The sequence below is a fragment of the Lepisma saccharinum genome, chromosome 29 (genome assembly GCF_977018435.1).
Source record: "Lepisma saccharinum chromosome 29, izLepSacc3.1, whole genome shotgun sequence".
Taxonomy (NCBI): Eukaryota; Metazoa; Arthropoda; class Insecta; order Zygentoma; family Lepismatidae; genus Lepisma; species Lepisma saccharinum.
In genome coordinates this window covers 32,766,294-32,780,969 of record NC_139257.1, presented here as the reverse complement: position 1 = coordinate 32,780,969, position 14,676 = coordinate 32,766,294, and positions in this window count along the sequence as shown.

The following is a 14,676-nucleotide window of genomic DNA, read 5'->3' as shown; positions in this document are numbered from 1 at the left end:
CACTTCAATGCATCAGTTGATGTTCCTTGATGCACCTTCGTGCATCTTTTTGGATGATACATTCTGATGCATCAAAAAGTGCATCAATACATGCATTGTGGTGCATCAATCGATATGATGCATTTAGTTTTCTGTGTGCAAGGTGAAGTACAGTGTTTAGTACGTGGAAGGGTGTCTATGGAAATGAGAACAAGAGAGAAATGATTTGTTCGCTAATTAGAGCTTCATTACACAATGTTTCCACCATGCTATACATATTTTTAGAACAGTTAGGCCAACAGGAGTAAGGATGTACAGTCACGGTCACTTCTGGATTGAAACGATTACAATGAGACTTTCTGGGGTTCTTACAACCCAGACTGTACAAACTGGCTGAACTAAAGGGTTCGTTTGCCTTGTCCAAAATTTGCAACAAATCCCGTTTTGTTGAGGACAAAGCAAGTCTTGATGCCAATGGGGTTTCAATGGACATAAAAACACTTTACAAGAAATTTTGGACCAGAGCGACCTTTTCCGGCCGTGGCCCACGAGATTTTATCTTATCCCATAAAGATTGCGCCTAGAATGTAGGCATCCCCCACGAAGGTGTTCTATGACCCTCAAACTCAAAGGAACTCATCACTTTTTTTAACTTGAGTTCATATTATGCAGGGCATGGAACAAACACAGAATGCATATTCATTGCAGAAACATTAGATTGTGAACGACGATTTAGCACCCTAATGAAGATTGGCACTAAAAATTACTGAAAATCGCAATGGCTCAAATCACATCGTGACAAGTTTCTATCTTGATAAGTGACTGTCGTGAAGGTACCTTCAGCGACTGTCTTTTCATTCGTCGGCGAGGTTAACCTAATGCCAGGCACGTATCTAGAAATATGTTTCGGCGGGGGGGGGGGGGTCCGAACCAAGTGTCTCAGGCATAGTAATAATAATATTAATGTTTAAATTAAAATAATTATATTAGATAAAATTAATACTAAATACAATACATAAATTAATATTATATTATTATTACACGAATAGGTAAAAATACTGTATAAGAATAGAGATATAACAGCGCATATTCATTACGTAGCTTACCTGTATTTAAGATCGGAATAATTTACATAAAAACAAGTGCCCTGGGGGCAATGAAATTATTGTCAAATAGATGAATTAATATTAATCAAATAACAAAAATGATGTTACATGTAGTTGGAGAAAAGTAATATAATATATTAGTATATAATATCTGATTAATATTTTATGCATATTGAGTACTAGTGTACATAAATCTTCTTTGTAATGTCATTCAAAGCCGTATGATTCCAAATATAATCCTTGTCTTCCAATAAGTTCAGAGCAAATGCTAATGCTAAACCAGTGTATTTTCATTATATATAATTTTCGTACTTAATAAGTCATTCGGGTAAGGGGGGGGGGGTCCGGACCACCTAAATACGTCCTTCCTGTCCTTCAAAGCGTGTGATCCAATATAATCCTTGTTTTCCAATAAGTTCAACAAAGGCAAAAATAATATATTTTTCATTATTTAATTTTGGTAATTGATAAATATTTCGGGGGGTGGGGGTCCGGACCCCCTGGACCCTCCACTAAATACGTCCTTGCCTAATGCCACAATTAAGCAACGTTAATTAAGTCAATCAACAAGCTAACCGATATACCACGGAGGCCGTTTCCAACCAGCACGTGGCCACACAAAACAAAGAAGTCGTTAATAGATACACCTGGACTGTTGTATTCGTCAAACAGCCTCCAAGAATTAAGACGCCATCTTAATTAGTGTTATTACGAAGAAGGATCATGAAAGGAAACATGACTTTTCCCGCGTTTTGCAACGAAATCCGTCATTTGTGCTCGAGAGGCGCCATCTACCCTGAAATTGGATTCCGTCATGCGCAGCCAAGCGGGAAACTACCGAAGCTAAAGGTTGATGGAGGGAGGGAGGTTCTCACGATAACGGAAGGTGTCAAAGTTACATTTCTTCTTTCTTTTCGGCATCCAGATAGGGAAGCCAATGTTATGGATTTTGCACTTGTAGTGTAACGCATTACAAGTTCATGCTTTTCTGGTGGCGAGCAGGAAATGATACTTTCCCAGGAAGGGCGATGCTGTTTTGTTTTTCTTTTGTGCTTGTTTAATGACGTGGAGAAAGAGGGGAAAATGACGATGCTTTGTGCAATTCTGTCTTAGTGGCCGAGCGCGTTCAGTGGTCGAGTTCAGATCTCAGTAACGAAGTTCCTGTGTTCGAATCCCAGTGTCGGTATTGATGTTCTTCGTGAGTGTCCCATTCCTCCCCTTCATCATATCATCCTCATCGTAACGATGAGTCGAAAGTGGCGGGAAATCGATGCTTAATAACAAGAATATAAATACAAATTGTCTTAACGGGCTTCCAGCAGATGGTGTTCATATTTGGAATGAAATACAAAGAACACACAAGCCGGGATTCGAACCGGGGACTCCTGGCGTCGTAGCGCGTTGTGCTAATCACTCCGCCACGAAGGTCGGCCCAAAAAAGATAGAAAAGAAATACATAATAACCGAAATAGAAAAAAGAACAAAAAAATACATAGTTGATAGGGTATAGATACGTGGGTTACTTTTTAAGTAAGGTCCGTTTTGCAATAAAAACGAAGTAAGGAAATGTTTTCAAAAAGCAATTTATTTTCTGAATTTACATACACTTCTCTATTTTTCTACAAAATTTCCTTGCCGGTTTCAACATTTATCGTAACGACCTATGAGTTTTTGGATAACCTCCTCATAGAACTTTGCCGCCTGTGATGATAGTCGCAAGGCGCAAGGTCTGTTTGTGAATACTGTTTGAAATTGCGCGTGGGAATGAGTGCGCGCGCAGGCTCCCGGCATTCGTTGAGCAGCATCCGAACCCATTTGCATTCACGGCGTCAGTCTGTACGCTTCGTTAAAATGTTTTAAGAAAATCGAGCGCCCCGCCAACTGTGAAATACGGTCAGTCATCCTATTCTTAACAGCAAGAAACATGAAACCTGCGGATATTCATCGCCAGATATGTGAAGTTTACAGAGACAATGGAATGAGTGACAGTAAAGTGCCAGAATGGGTGAGATTGTTCAAGGAAGGTCGGGAAAACGTCCATGACGAATCGCGCGCTGGTCGGCCATCTGTAATCACAGACGAATTGGTGCAGGCAGACAGGAGATTCACAATTTCTAAGTTGTCATCGGAATTCCCACAAATTTCAAGGTCAGTTTTGTTTAAAATTGTGTCTGAGAACTTACAGTTCAGGAAATTGTGCTGTCGATGTGTTCCTAAACTGCTGAGTGAGGAACACATAAAGAAAATATTGACAAGTGCTTTAACATTTTTGACCCTCTACAGCGAGGAAGGTGATGCGTTTTTTAATCATATCGTCACAGTAGATGAGACATGGGTGTCCCACGTGACTCCTGAGTCGAAACAACAATCGATGGAGTGGCGACACACATCATCGCCGGTCAAAGTGAAAGCAAAACAGACACTTGTACTTCTTTGTACAAGGGAACATAATGTGTAACTCGCTACGTACAGGAAATTACCCTTCTTGTCCACCGATGCCAAGTTTCTAGGTGCTTTGCCTAAAACTAAAAGCGAAACGAAAATATGTTATCAGAAAGAGGAGGGGAGAGAAACTGCAGCATCTTTCGAAAAATAACAGTTCCAGTATTTTTTTTCTTCAGCCTGTCTGTCGACTTGGCAGTCATTTTTACATGGTCGTAAGCAGTGTGCATCTCATTGATTAGAAAATATGACATCACATGCAATACAAATTTTCTTCATGTTTCAGAGATCGAAAATATGGGAAAAGGGATCAAGAAAGGAAGAAATTGCCGAAATATGTTGTTTTATGTAAAGTAAATGTGTAACATAAAACTTAGGCAAAATTATGTGAGTTCATAATTCGTTTACATTTTCGTGTTCAAGGTATGTATCTAGAAAGAAATAGAATATGTAATTACTAGGGAGCGGAAGTTGATGACCTAAAATATAGAGGTATATGACCTATAGAATGTCCTAAAAAATGGGGGAAAATGACGTAAGAAGTGCAAAAAATGACCATTAAATTTGTTAGTTTCAGGTTAAAATATGAAATGAAAACGAAATTAAACAAAATGCAATCTTGCTATTAAAAAAAGGCACCATGTGGTGTGTTTCTGTGGCACTGAAGAAAAATAAATTATTACAATCCACGTAATTAACAAAGAGAAAACTAAATATATGCTCACAGGCCGAAACCAAGTGTTAGGTAATAATCAAAATCTAATTATTGATAACAACTCGTTTGAAACAGTTTCCAAATTCAAATACTTAGGAGTAATATTAACAAATGAAAATTATATTAAAGAGGAAATAAAAAGTAGGCTTAATTCAGGAAATGCATGTTACTTCTCTCTTCATAAACTTTTGTCTTCTCGTTTAATATCTAAGAAACTAAAAGTTAAAATATACAAAACAGTAATTTTGCCTGTAGTATTATATGGATGTGAAACTTGGTCCCTTACATTGAAAGAGGAACATAAATTGAGAGTATTTGAAAATAAGATCCTTAGGAAAATCTTTGGACCTAAAAGGGATGAGGAGACGGGTGAGTGGAGAAGGTTACATAATTTAGAACTACATAATTTGTATTCATGTCCAGATATTATTAGAATAATTAAATCAAGAAGACTTAGGTGGGCAGGCCATGTGGCACGAATGGGAGAGGAAAGAGGAGTTTACAGGATTCTTGTTGGGAAACCTGATGGTAAGAGACCTGTAGGAAGGCCAAGACGAAGATGGAGGGACAACGTTGAGATGGACCTAAGGGAAATCGGTAGGGATGGAAAAGAGTATATAGAACTTGCTCAAGATAGGGAAAGATGGAAGGCCTGTGTTGCTGCAGCCATGAACCTTCGGGTTTAAGAAGGCTAGGGAGTTAGTTAGTTATTACAATCCACGTAAGACAATTTTTGTTTAGAAATTTAACAAATTGTATAAAATATAGGGAAACCAAAATCAGGGACGTATCCGGGAAAGGGTTCATAGACACGCCCCCCCCCCCCTCAGGAAAAAGTACGTCGGAAAAGTACTTTTTAACATCAGAAATTGTATGAAATATCTCACATACAAGCACTTCTAAATATTTTACGATTTTTTCCACTTACCTTACAGATAATTGCAGTACACCACCATTGTTTTTCGGAGGTTCTTAAACGAGAATCTTCTTCTGTTGTCAGCCAGACTCAAGAATATTACCAAAATGAAAGAAGTGACAAATATGACGAAACAATACCGAATATTGCGAAAAATGACGGAAAAATGCCGAAAATCGGGGGAAATGACCTAAAACCTGAAAATTGGCAAAAAATGCAAAAAAAATGCACTTTAAAATTACCTTTTTTGGGTTCTAAATGAAGTGTAATATTGTGTATATTTAATGGGCATCGTCTCCGAAATGTCAGAAAAAAGATGACACTTCAACTTCCGCTCTCTGGTAATTACATACAAATCCTAGCTCTAGGCATCACTCATCCTCGCTATTAGTCAAAAGTGGAAGAAAAGCGAAGTAGAATAAACGAAATCATCTCCAGACGCAAGCAACGCTTATGCACCATAGCTACAGGGCAATCAACACGTGGGTGCTACAGACGACAATACCCTTAATCAACGAACAACGTCATCGCCATTACCATCGATAGATGCTGCTCCACACAGCGTAAACACTGTCTGGATGTTAATCGCCTACCAGCCACACTTTACGACGTTCTCAAGCGAGAAATAGCACTTACCTTCCGAAGCTATTAAAGGATGTGGCGCTTTATGTAAGTCCAGTGACCCTTCGTAGGGAGCGCTCTGTAGAAGGCACGCCTCTGGAGGGGCGGACGTATTTATCAAGTGGAGGTATTAAACAAAGGGACTATAACCGGCGCACCCACATGCCACGGAAGAATATTATGTCTCTTTTTACGGTCAGTGATTTCAACGGAGGCAGGGAAGAGGAAATAAGAAATCTCCCTGCAAGATTACCTCACATCAATAGCAGACAAAGATATTGTTACATTGGAATATTAGTGTTACACGGTGTATCTATACCTACCACCTCCCAGGCCATTGGAAACCAATGCATGTTTCATTATACAGCGTGTCTAGATATTATTCAACCCATAAATGTTGTCCATGAAAAGCTCCCAATTTTATTCTTGTTCTTAAAGGAAAATACGATCGTAAAAGCAATTAAGTTTCCCATAGTGTTTTCAGAGACCAACCAGTGCCTATCGCAAGTAAATTGATTCCACTGAGAAAAGCAATTTGCCAAGAATCTCCGAAAACTTCACCACCTGGGGACAGCGAGTTGATTCGTTCGTTATGATTCACAAGAACTGGTCATTAAGTGAACAGTAACAACGATTCGCAAGGCCTACATGCATACGGAAGAACGGGTTAGCAACAGAACAGTAAGAACAAATCTGGGGACACAGTGAAAACGAAAGTGTAGAAAATTCAAGCCTTTTCTGCACAATAGATACGTCAGACAAAATTACATGCAAACCATCCTGTACAGTTAGAATACGCGCAGCAAAATGCCATGGTGTATAGAGTGTAGTGAAACAAAGGTGGCATTTAAGAAGGCACAGCTGGAACTCTCCTCCAAAAATTCAATAATAGAACTCCTAGAAAGCGACATCCAAGATCTTACACAAGAATTAAGAAACCTCAAAAATATAAAGACAACCCCAGAATCGAAATCAACATGGAGTGAAGTTGTTAAGAAAAGTCATAAGGGACGCCCACCAACTGATAGCTTCACCCTCCATTGCCCCCCCACGTCAACAAACAGAAGTGCAAAATCGCTATAAGCTCCTAGAAAATGAAGATATGAACAATGCAACACCACACACTAGTAAAAATAGAAATGTAAATGTATTAAGAAATTCAAAACGGAAGAACACAACATTGACAACTGCAATCAGTAAACAAGATACCACCAACTCACATCAAAGGGAGTCACTAATGCATGGAAATGAGAGGAATACGGAGCACAGCAAAATGCACCCAAATTCCAAGAAAATAATACTTATCTGCAGACAGCCATGGTCGAAATCTTGCCACATACGTAAATAACATTCTGATAGGTGCCACCTGCAGTGCAACAGTGATACTTGGAGAGGGTGAATACAGCAGGTCACCAACAGCACTGTTAATGACTGTAAGGACTAAATGACAATGTCATATTGATATGTGGAACCAACGACGTGTCAAAGAATGAAGGAACTACCGTCACCAACACCCTAAAGCATATCCTCAGCCATCTAACCCATACCCAAGTAACAGTAGCAAACAATCCCTTACGTCACGACCTCGAAAGAACTTCATGCGTAAATGATGCAATTAGAGCCGTAAATAAGGAGATTGGAAAAATATGCAAACATTTCAGAAACTCATCAATACTAAAGCTGGACACACTACACAGAAACCTGCACCAGTGGCGTAGCGTGATTCTATGAAAGGTGTAAGGCTTCCTTAGATAAACCTGATCTCAATATTGGGTAAAGAAAACCCAAAGATATTTTAACTAAATAGAATCTATTTGCATGGGCATACTCAATTTCAAACACAAAATGCACACATTCTATGTTAACAATAATAGCATATGTATGTATTACTTAATGAAAATTCTCATTTATACTGTAACTCGATCCGACGATCCTTTAGTCTGAACACCTCAATCACGTCGTAGTAGAATCAGTAGTTTCTGGTCAATGTCTTTAGCAGCACAATGGATACGCGTGCCAAGTCAGATTTCCTTGCCCGAGTCTGTGTGCTGCTTTGAAATGTATGAATCCTCTTCAGTGCAGAAAACGACCTTTCCACCGACGAGCTTGAGACAGGAACAGTGAGGAACAATTCTGTTAGTTTGTACACTTGTTCAACAGCTTCATTCAAATGGGCAGTACGCAAGTACTCATGAAGTTTATTACTCATTATCATGGTTACGATATTTGTGCACATTTTGAAAATCATATCAAGCAACTTAGTCAAAGGAAAAGGTAAAAAAATCTGTAAATCATAACGCTAAGTATTACAAGTATGCTTTTAACATTACGGGTAACTGTGATGCACGCGCCTAACTTTGTGGGCGCTGCCGGATCTATGATTGCCAGACATTCATCTTTTATCTTTAACTTTGCTGCTTATAATGAAGGTAATATCCAACATTAAACCATCTCTTTGTGGACTTAATAGTTAGTTTACACATTTAAAATGACACCCGTTTTGTTAGATACGCCTCCCATCAAGCATTTTTGAAACAACACGGGAGTCGATTTTCATGGTTCTCTTCCGACCGTGGCAAACAGACGCAGAGGGACAGAAATCTCGCCAGTTAGCCACCACTGGTAATGCGCCTTACAGTGCGTGAGAATCGGGGCGCCCTGTCATTGGTTGAGAAGATACTACGTAAGCAAACACACCCGCCGTGGGCGAGTCCAAATCATTTCTTCCATTCACCCGCACGTAAGTCCTATCAAGAAGCCTTACAGAGAAACAACTCCAATCAAAACAAGTCGTCAATTGTTTCGTTAAAAGTCCTACTTGAAGTCTGATATTGCTATGTGTGTTCAAGCGATAAATACGGGAATGAAATACGTTTTCTTCAATAATTTCAACTTGTAAGGTGGACTTACAAGCCTTACGTGGGCACTACGCCGCTGGATTGCACTACAGTAAGACCGAAAAACAACATATTGCTAAATGTATCATGAACATGACTATGCAAACAGTAACCTAAAATGGACAGGAAAAGTGTCAAATGTGAAGTGTACAAATGGTCAAGATATTGAAAACAGTGAAAATCATAGTGAATTGAAACAAGACGGAAAAGGAAAAGAGGCGAACAATGGAAGAGGTAGTGAAGTGTTGAGTGATGGAAAAAATAGTGAAGTAATACAAGATGGAAAAAGTAGTGATGATGTGAAAGATGGAAAGATAGTGAAGTGGTGAATGATGAAAAAAGTAGTGAAGTGGTGAACGAAGGGAAATGTAGTGAAATAGAAAATAATGAAAAGGATAGTGAAGGGAGAATTGAAAAAGGTAAGGAAGTAAAAGGTTGCCATATTAAGGGAAAACAAAAATACATTTTTGTACGAACATCAGATAGAGTTAGGAATATTCCAGACAAACTGAAACGATAAAACGATGAAAATGCAAGTAAAATTATAACTGTAAGGGATATTAATACACAATCTACAACAATGGTAAGCAATCAATCTAAACCAGTAAAAAGCAAGGAACACCAAGACGTAAAAATAAACAGTGTATGGGCAGGGAGAGATGGAATGCAGATGTCTCTGAATATTTTCCTCCAAAACATCCAAGGTATCAACAATGAAAAAGAAACTACAGATAGAATCACTGTTAGCAGATAAATTAGCAGACATAGATATAGTCTGCTTCACAGAACATTGGGTAAAATCAGCAGAAATTTCCTTCATAAACTTTCCAGACTTTTACCTAGCTTCAAACTACTCAAGAAGCAACATGGGGAGAGGGGGAGCATGTATATTCATAAAGAAGAACATAGTAGCAAATGAATGCAAAAAAATTGATCATCTCAATATTGAAAAGCATTTTGAATCATGCATAATTGAAGTAACAATAATATGCATTTACAGAACGCTGGATAGCGATTTAAATATATTTATCAATAATGTAGAAAATATTCTGAACCACTACCAACAAACCAATAAAAAGGTAGCATTAATAGGTGACTTAAATATTGATTTTCTGAAAAAGAATGTACACCATACACTCAGCATGCTTTTAAGCACCTTCAACTTGCAGGCTATGGTAAGAGAACCGACCAGAGTGACAAAAATTCCAAAACTGCTCTGGATCAAATATTCTTAAACACATTACATTTTCAATGTTCAGTAGAGGTTTTCGACACAGGTTTTTCTGATCACTTTGCACAATCTTTTAAAATTTCCATTCCTTTCTCTCGCAAAAGAAATAATGGAACTGAAGGCACTAATGAATACACCTTGAAAATAATTTCTAATGACGATAATTATGTCTACTTGAACCACTTAATTAGTAAAGAAAACTGGGAAGATATATATGAGTGTAGTACAGTAAATCAGGCATTTGATAAATTCTATAATACGTTTTCCTACTATTATGATATAGCCTTTCCAAAACAACGAGTTAAGAAAGAAAGGCTGACAGACAAATCATGGATCACAACGGGAATAAAAACAGCAAGCCAAACAATGAGATTCCTTAACAATGCCAGAAAAACTACAAAAACAACTAAAAATTTTGAAGATTATTTCAGTAAATATAAATCAATACATAGAAAAGTGCTCCAAGCAGCAAAAACAATGCACAATGACAAATTAATATCAAACACCTCCAACAAATCCAAAGCTATGTGGGATGTAATAAACAAAGAATTAGGCAGAAACAACACAGTACATGAGAACATCACACTGCAGCACAATGAGCTAACCATAAAAGACCCCCAGACAGTGGCAAACATGTTCAACAAGTACCTCACTGAATTAGAGATAAATAAAACTAAAACCACATCAAACCAATTCCCAAATAAAGGTAAAATCCTGTAGCACATCAATGTACCTACAACCAATCACTGAAAAAGAAATGGCAAACATAATTTCAAATATGAAAAGTAAATGGTCCACCAGTCTGGATGATATACCTTCGACAGTCATAAAGAAAAGTCTTACCCATATCCTCCATCCATTGTGCTATCTAGTCAACCTATCCTTCTCCATAGGAGTTTTCCCTGACAAATTAAAGGTGGCAAAAATTAAACCAATATACAAAAAAAGGTGATAAGCACAACATAAGTAGCCACAGACCCGTAGCATTACTCTCCCCCTTCTCTAAAATCATAGAAACTGCAATGAACAAACAATTGAACAAAAGAACAACATAATCTCAAATTCACAACATGGCTTTTGGAAAGGCAAATCCATAAACACAGCAATATTTGAATACATAGAACATATCAGAACACAATTAGACAATAGAGATCAATGCGTTGGACTATTTCTAGACTTAACAAAAGCTTTTGACACAGTATCACATGACCAACTAACAAATAAACTAAACCAATATGGTATATGGGGATTGGTAAACTCATGGTTTAAGTCCTATTTACAAAACCGCAATCAAATCGTAGAAATCTTGCATACAAGAAACACTTCTGTATCTGCCTGCCTTTCTAAATCTTGTAAAGTATAATGTGGAGTCCCTCAAGGCTCGATCCTGGGACCGATACTATTTATCATATACATAAATGACTTGTCATCAAACTTAGAGCCAACCAAAACAACTTTATATGCTGATGACACAAGTATAGTGCTGACTGGCAAAAATGAGCAAACACTTAATTCAAACATCAAACACACAACAGGGAAACTTTCAGAGTGGTTCAGCAGCAGCAAACAAACAATAAATAATAACAAAAGAGTAGCAATAAAATTCCACCACCCAAGAAATAGAAGCAACAACATATCAACTGTAAACATAGAAAATGAAAACATTAAATTTGAAAATTCCACAAAATTTCTGGGCATATGGATACAAGAAAATCTCAATTGGGACACCCATATTAACTATCTAGCAGGAAAATCAAGCAAAATCATATATGGCATAAGAATCATGAAAGATATAACAGAAAAGAGCACATTAAAAACCCTATACTTTAGTCTGTTCCAATCGCAACTCACATATGGCATTATACTCTGAGGAAATGCAGCAAACAGCACAAAAATATTTAATCTTCAGAAAAAAGTATTAAGAATTATGATGGGAAAGAAATGAAATGAATCATGAAGGGAAATCCTCAGGGAACTTGGCATTCTACCACTACCCTACCTCTATATTGTTACTAGCCTGGCCCCCCCCCACACTTTACCTCCGCACTCGAGGTTCTGTGCACTTCCTACTCGGCTCTGATTTGTCTAGGGGTATCTTTCTTTGTACGACAATGCACGTGGGTTGCTACAAGTCAACATAATTATACGTATAATTAACGACAAGAGACAACGGATAACCTTTGTGAAACCTTATTGCTATAGGGGGATAAATTACCTTGTCCAGCATCTGTGAAATTAAAAACGGAAATTTTGGATATTTTCTATAGTTTAATTAACGTAAAATTTGAAGTATATACATGTCGTTTCCGAACGTTCATTTCTCTAATTATTTATCGGGCCAAAACTCTAATTTTGATGTTGGAATCTCTATTGTTTGTACCTGGATGCTTTACATTTCATGAATTACATCTGAAGTACGCTTGTCACAAGGTAGACTCGCGTTACTCCAAGAAACGTCTTAACAGGCGCTAGGCCGCCCGACGTGTACATTTCTCAACCTCCACGGTGACAAGGCACTAGGCTGCCCGGCGCACCGTAATTACTTCAAAATAACATCCAGTACAAACTACCTTTTTACCTGTAAACTGGACACCAAGGCACTAGCTTGCCCGGCAATCCAATCTCTTACAGCATCCGTTTCGAGAGATCTGTCCTCCGGTCCTAGCTGACCGAAGCAAAAACAGCCTCTCCCTTCCAAGTCTCAGTTCCAACAGCCGACCTCCCCCACTCTCATCTGGGAGTTTATATACGTTTTGTTGGCGTCTGTTGCCAACGGCCCTTCTTTCAAAATTTTTAAGCCCGCCTTTCTTTTGAACGTTCGAAACACGAAGCAAGAACAGAGAGCTACATGGTATTTATACATGGAATAATACGAACCTAAAATTGCATAATAAATTGATTTACACTAATCACACATATATATGTTTATACACTTGATTACCCAATTAATTAACATATTAATAAATATTTCAATAAGAAAAAAAAAACACTGTTGCCCTGACACGGGGCAGGGTAACAATATACTTAATTTATTATGGCATGTAAAAATGGATCTGACAAAGTTCTCCAAATGCAACAAGGAAGTGCATCATTACAACACGAGGAATAACTCCAATCTTGCAGTTCCAATGCATAACACAACACTATTTGAAAAAGGTCCAAAATTCACAGGCATCACAGGCATCCTATACAACAAGTTACCAGATCACATAAAAACTATTGAACCAATAGCCAAATTCAAAAGGAAATTAAGAAATCACATGTTGTACCATTGCTTTTACTCAGTGAGTGAATTTTTGAATGTCTAATCCATCAACTCACTTTGGGTTGATGGATTGGAGGTTCATGGATTCATCCACAAGAGTGCTGGATCCAGTCTCACAAGTTGTACCTGTTATATTACATGAGTGCAATTTTAGTATAATTTTACAATGTTATTAGTCTTACCTTTATATTATCTCTCAATATTAATGTTTTAATCCATTACAGAACAGTATACTTATATTGTAACTTTAACATGTCTTACTGGTGTTACTTTTATGTATAGACAGTATAACTAATACGAGTACACACCTCCAAACTGTAATAGGCTAAGGTATCATTTCATTGTATATTACATTATTATATTTCATTGTATTAGTATATTGTAATGTTTGACTGACATGTCCAATATCACAGCATGAAAATGCAAATGTGATTCATGGATGAAATAAATCTAAATCTAAATCTACAAGTGGAGTGAAAGTCGTTAGTATTAACATGACCATTTTAAAAAAAAAAATCTCCCATGTACTTGGCAACACTGGGTACATAGGCGCCGACTCCATGGGGCTTGGGGGGGCTCGAGCCCCCCCAATGTTAACGATGTGGGGCAGCGCCCCCCTAATAATTTTGCTTAAGAGGATCTAATGTATTATTTTGCTTCTCTTGTAAAGTTTACTCTGAATTGTGCCACATGAACTTAACTTTAAATACACATTTGAAATGATCTAGACCATCAATTTGGGGGGCTGAGACCGCTAAACCATCAACTTTGGGGGGGCTATGACCAGAGACAGCAAAACACATGACTTATTACTATATACTAAGTATGTATTTATGAGTATTGTTCAAATTTTTAGTAAAAAGAGTTTCAAGAGACGATGTGCATGAACTAGGGTAGTGGATGGGACGTTCGGGCTACAAATGGCTCTAACATGACATTCAGAACGAGATCATTGATATATTAGGGAGATCTGTTTTGGGCTCCGTGGTAACAGATATTAAAAGTCGGGAATATTTTGCTATTATGGTTGACGAAACTTGTGACATATCCATCCGTGAACAATTAATATTCTGCATTAGAACTGTGAATGAAAATTTGGATATTTTTGAGGAATTCGTGGGCTTTTATGAGATTCCGAACACTGAGGCCAAAACTTAAAAAAGGGAGAGAGTGAGTCATTCATTAATTTATTTCAGTGATCAGAGCCCACCCAATAATTTTGACAAGTCGGCGCCCCTGACTGGGTACCTACCATCGAGCATTGCGACAAAATAGTAAAATGGCCACGGTGCAGGTGAAGGCAACGTGTGTGTTGTGGTTGTGGGAAAGAAAATCTCCTGTAACTGTTCAGAGTCGTTAAAGGGGGTACGTGAATAACATCGTCTAAAGCAAGAAAGCTACGGAATTGTGCAGGATCGAGGAAACTGTGGCATCAATCACCGTGGATATGATCCGCAACACGTATAGTGAATTCATCAATAGACTTGATATTGCGAAAGCCACT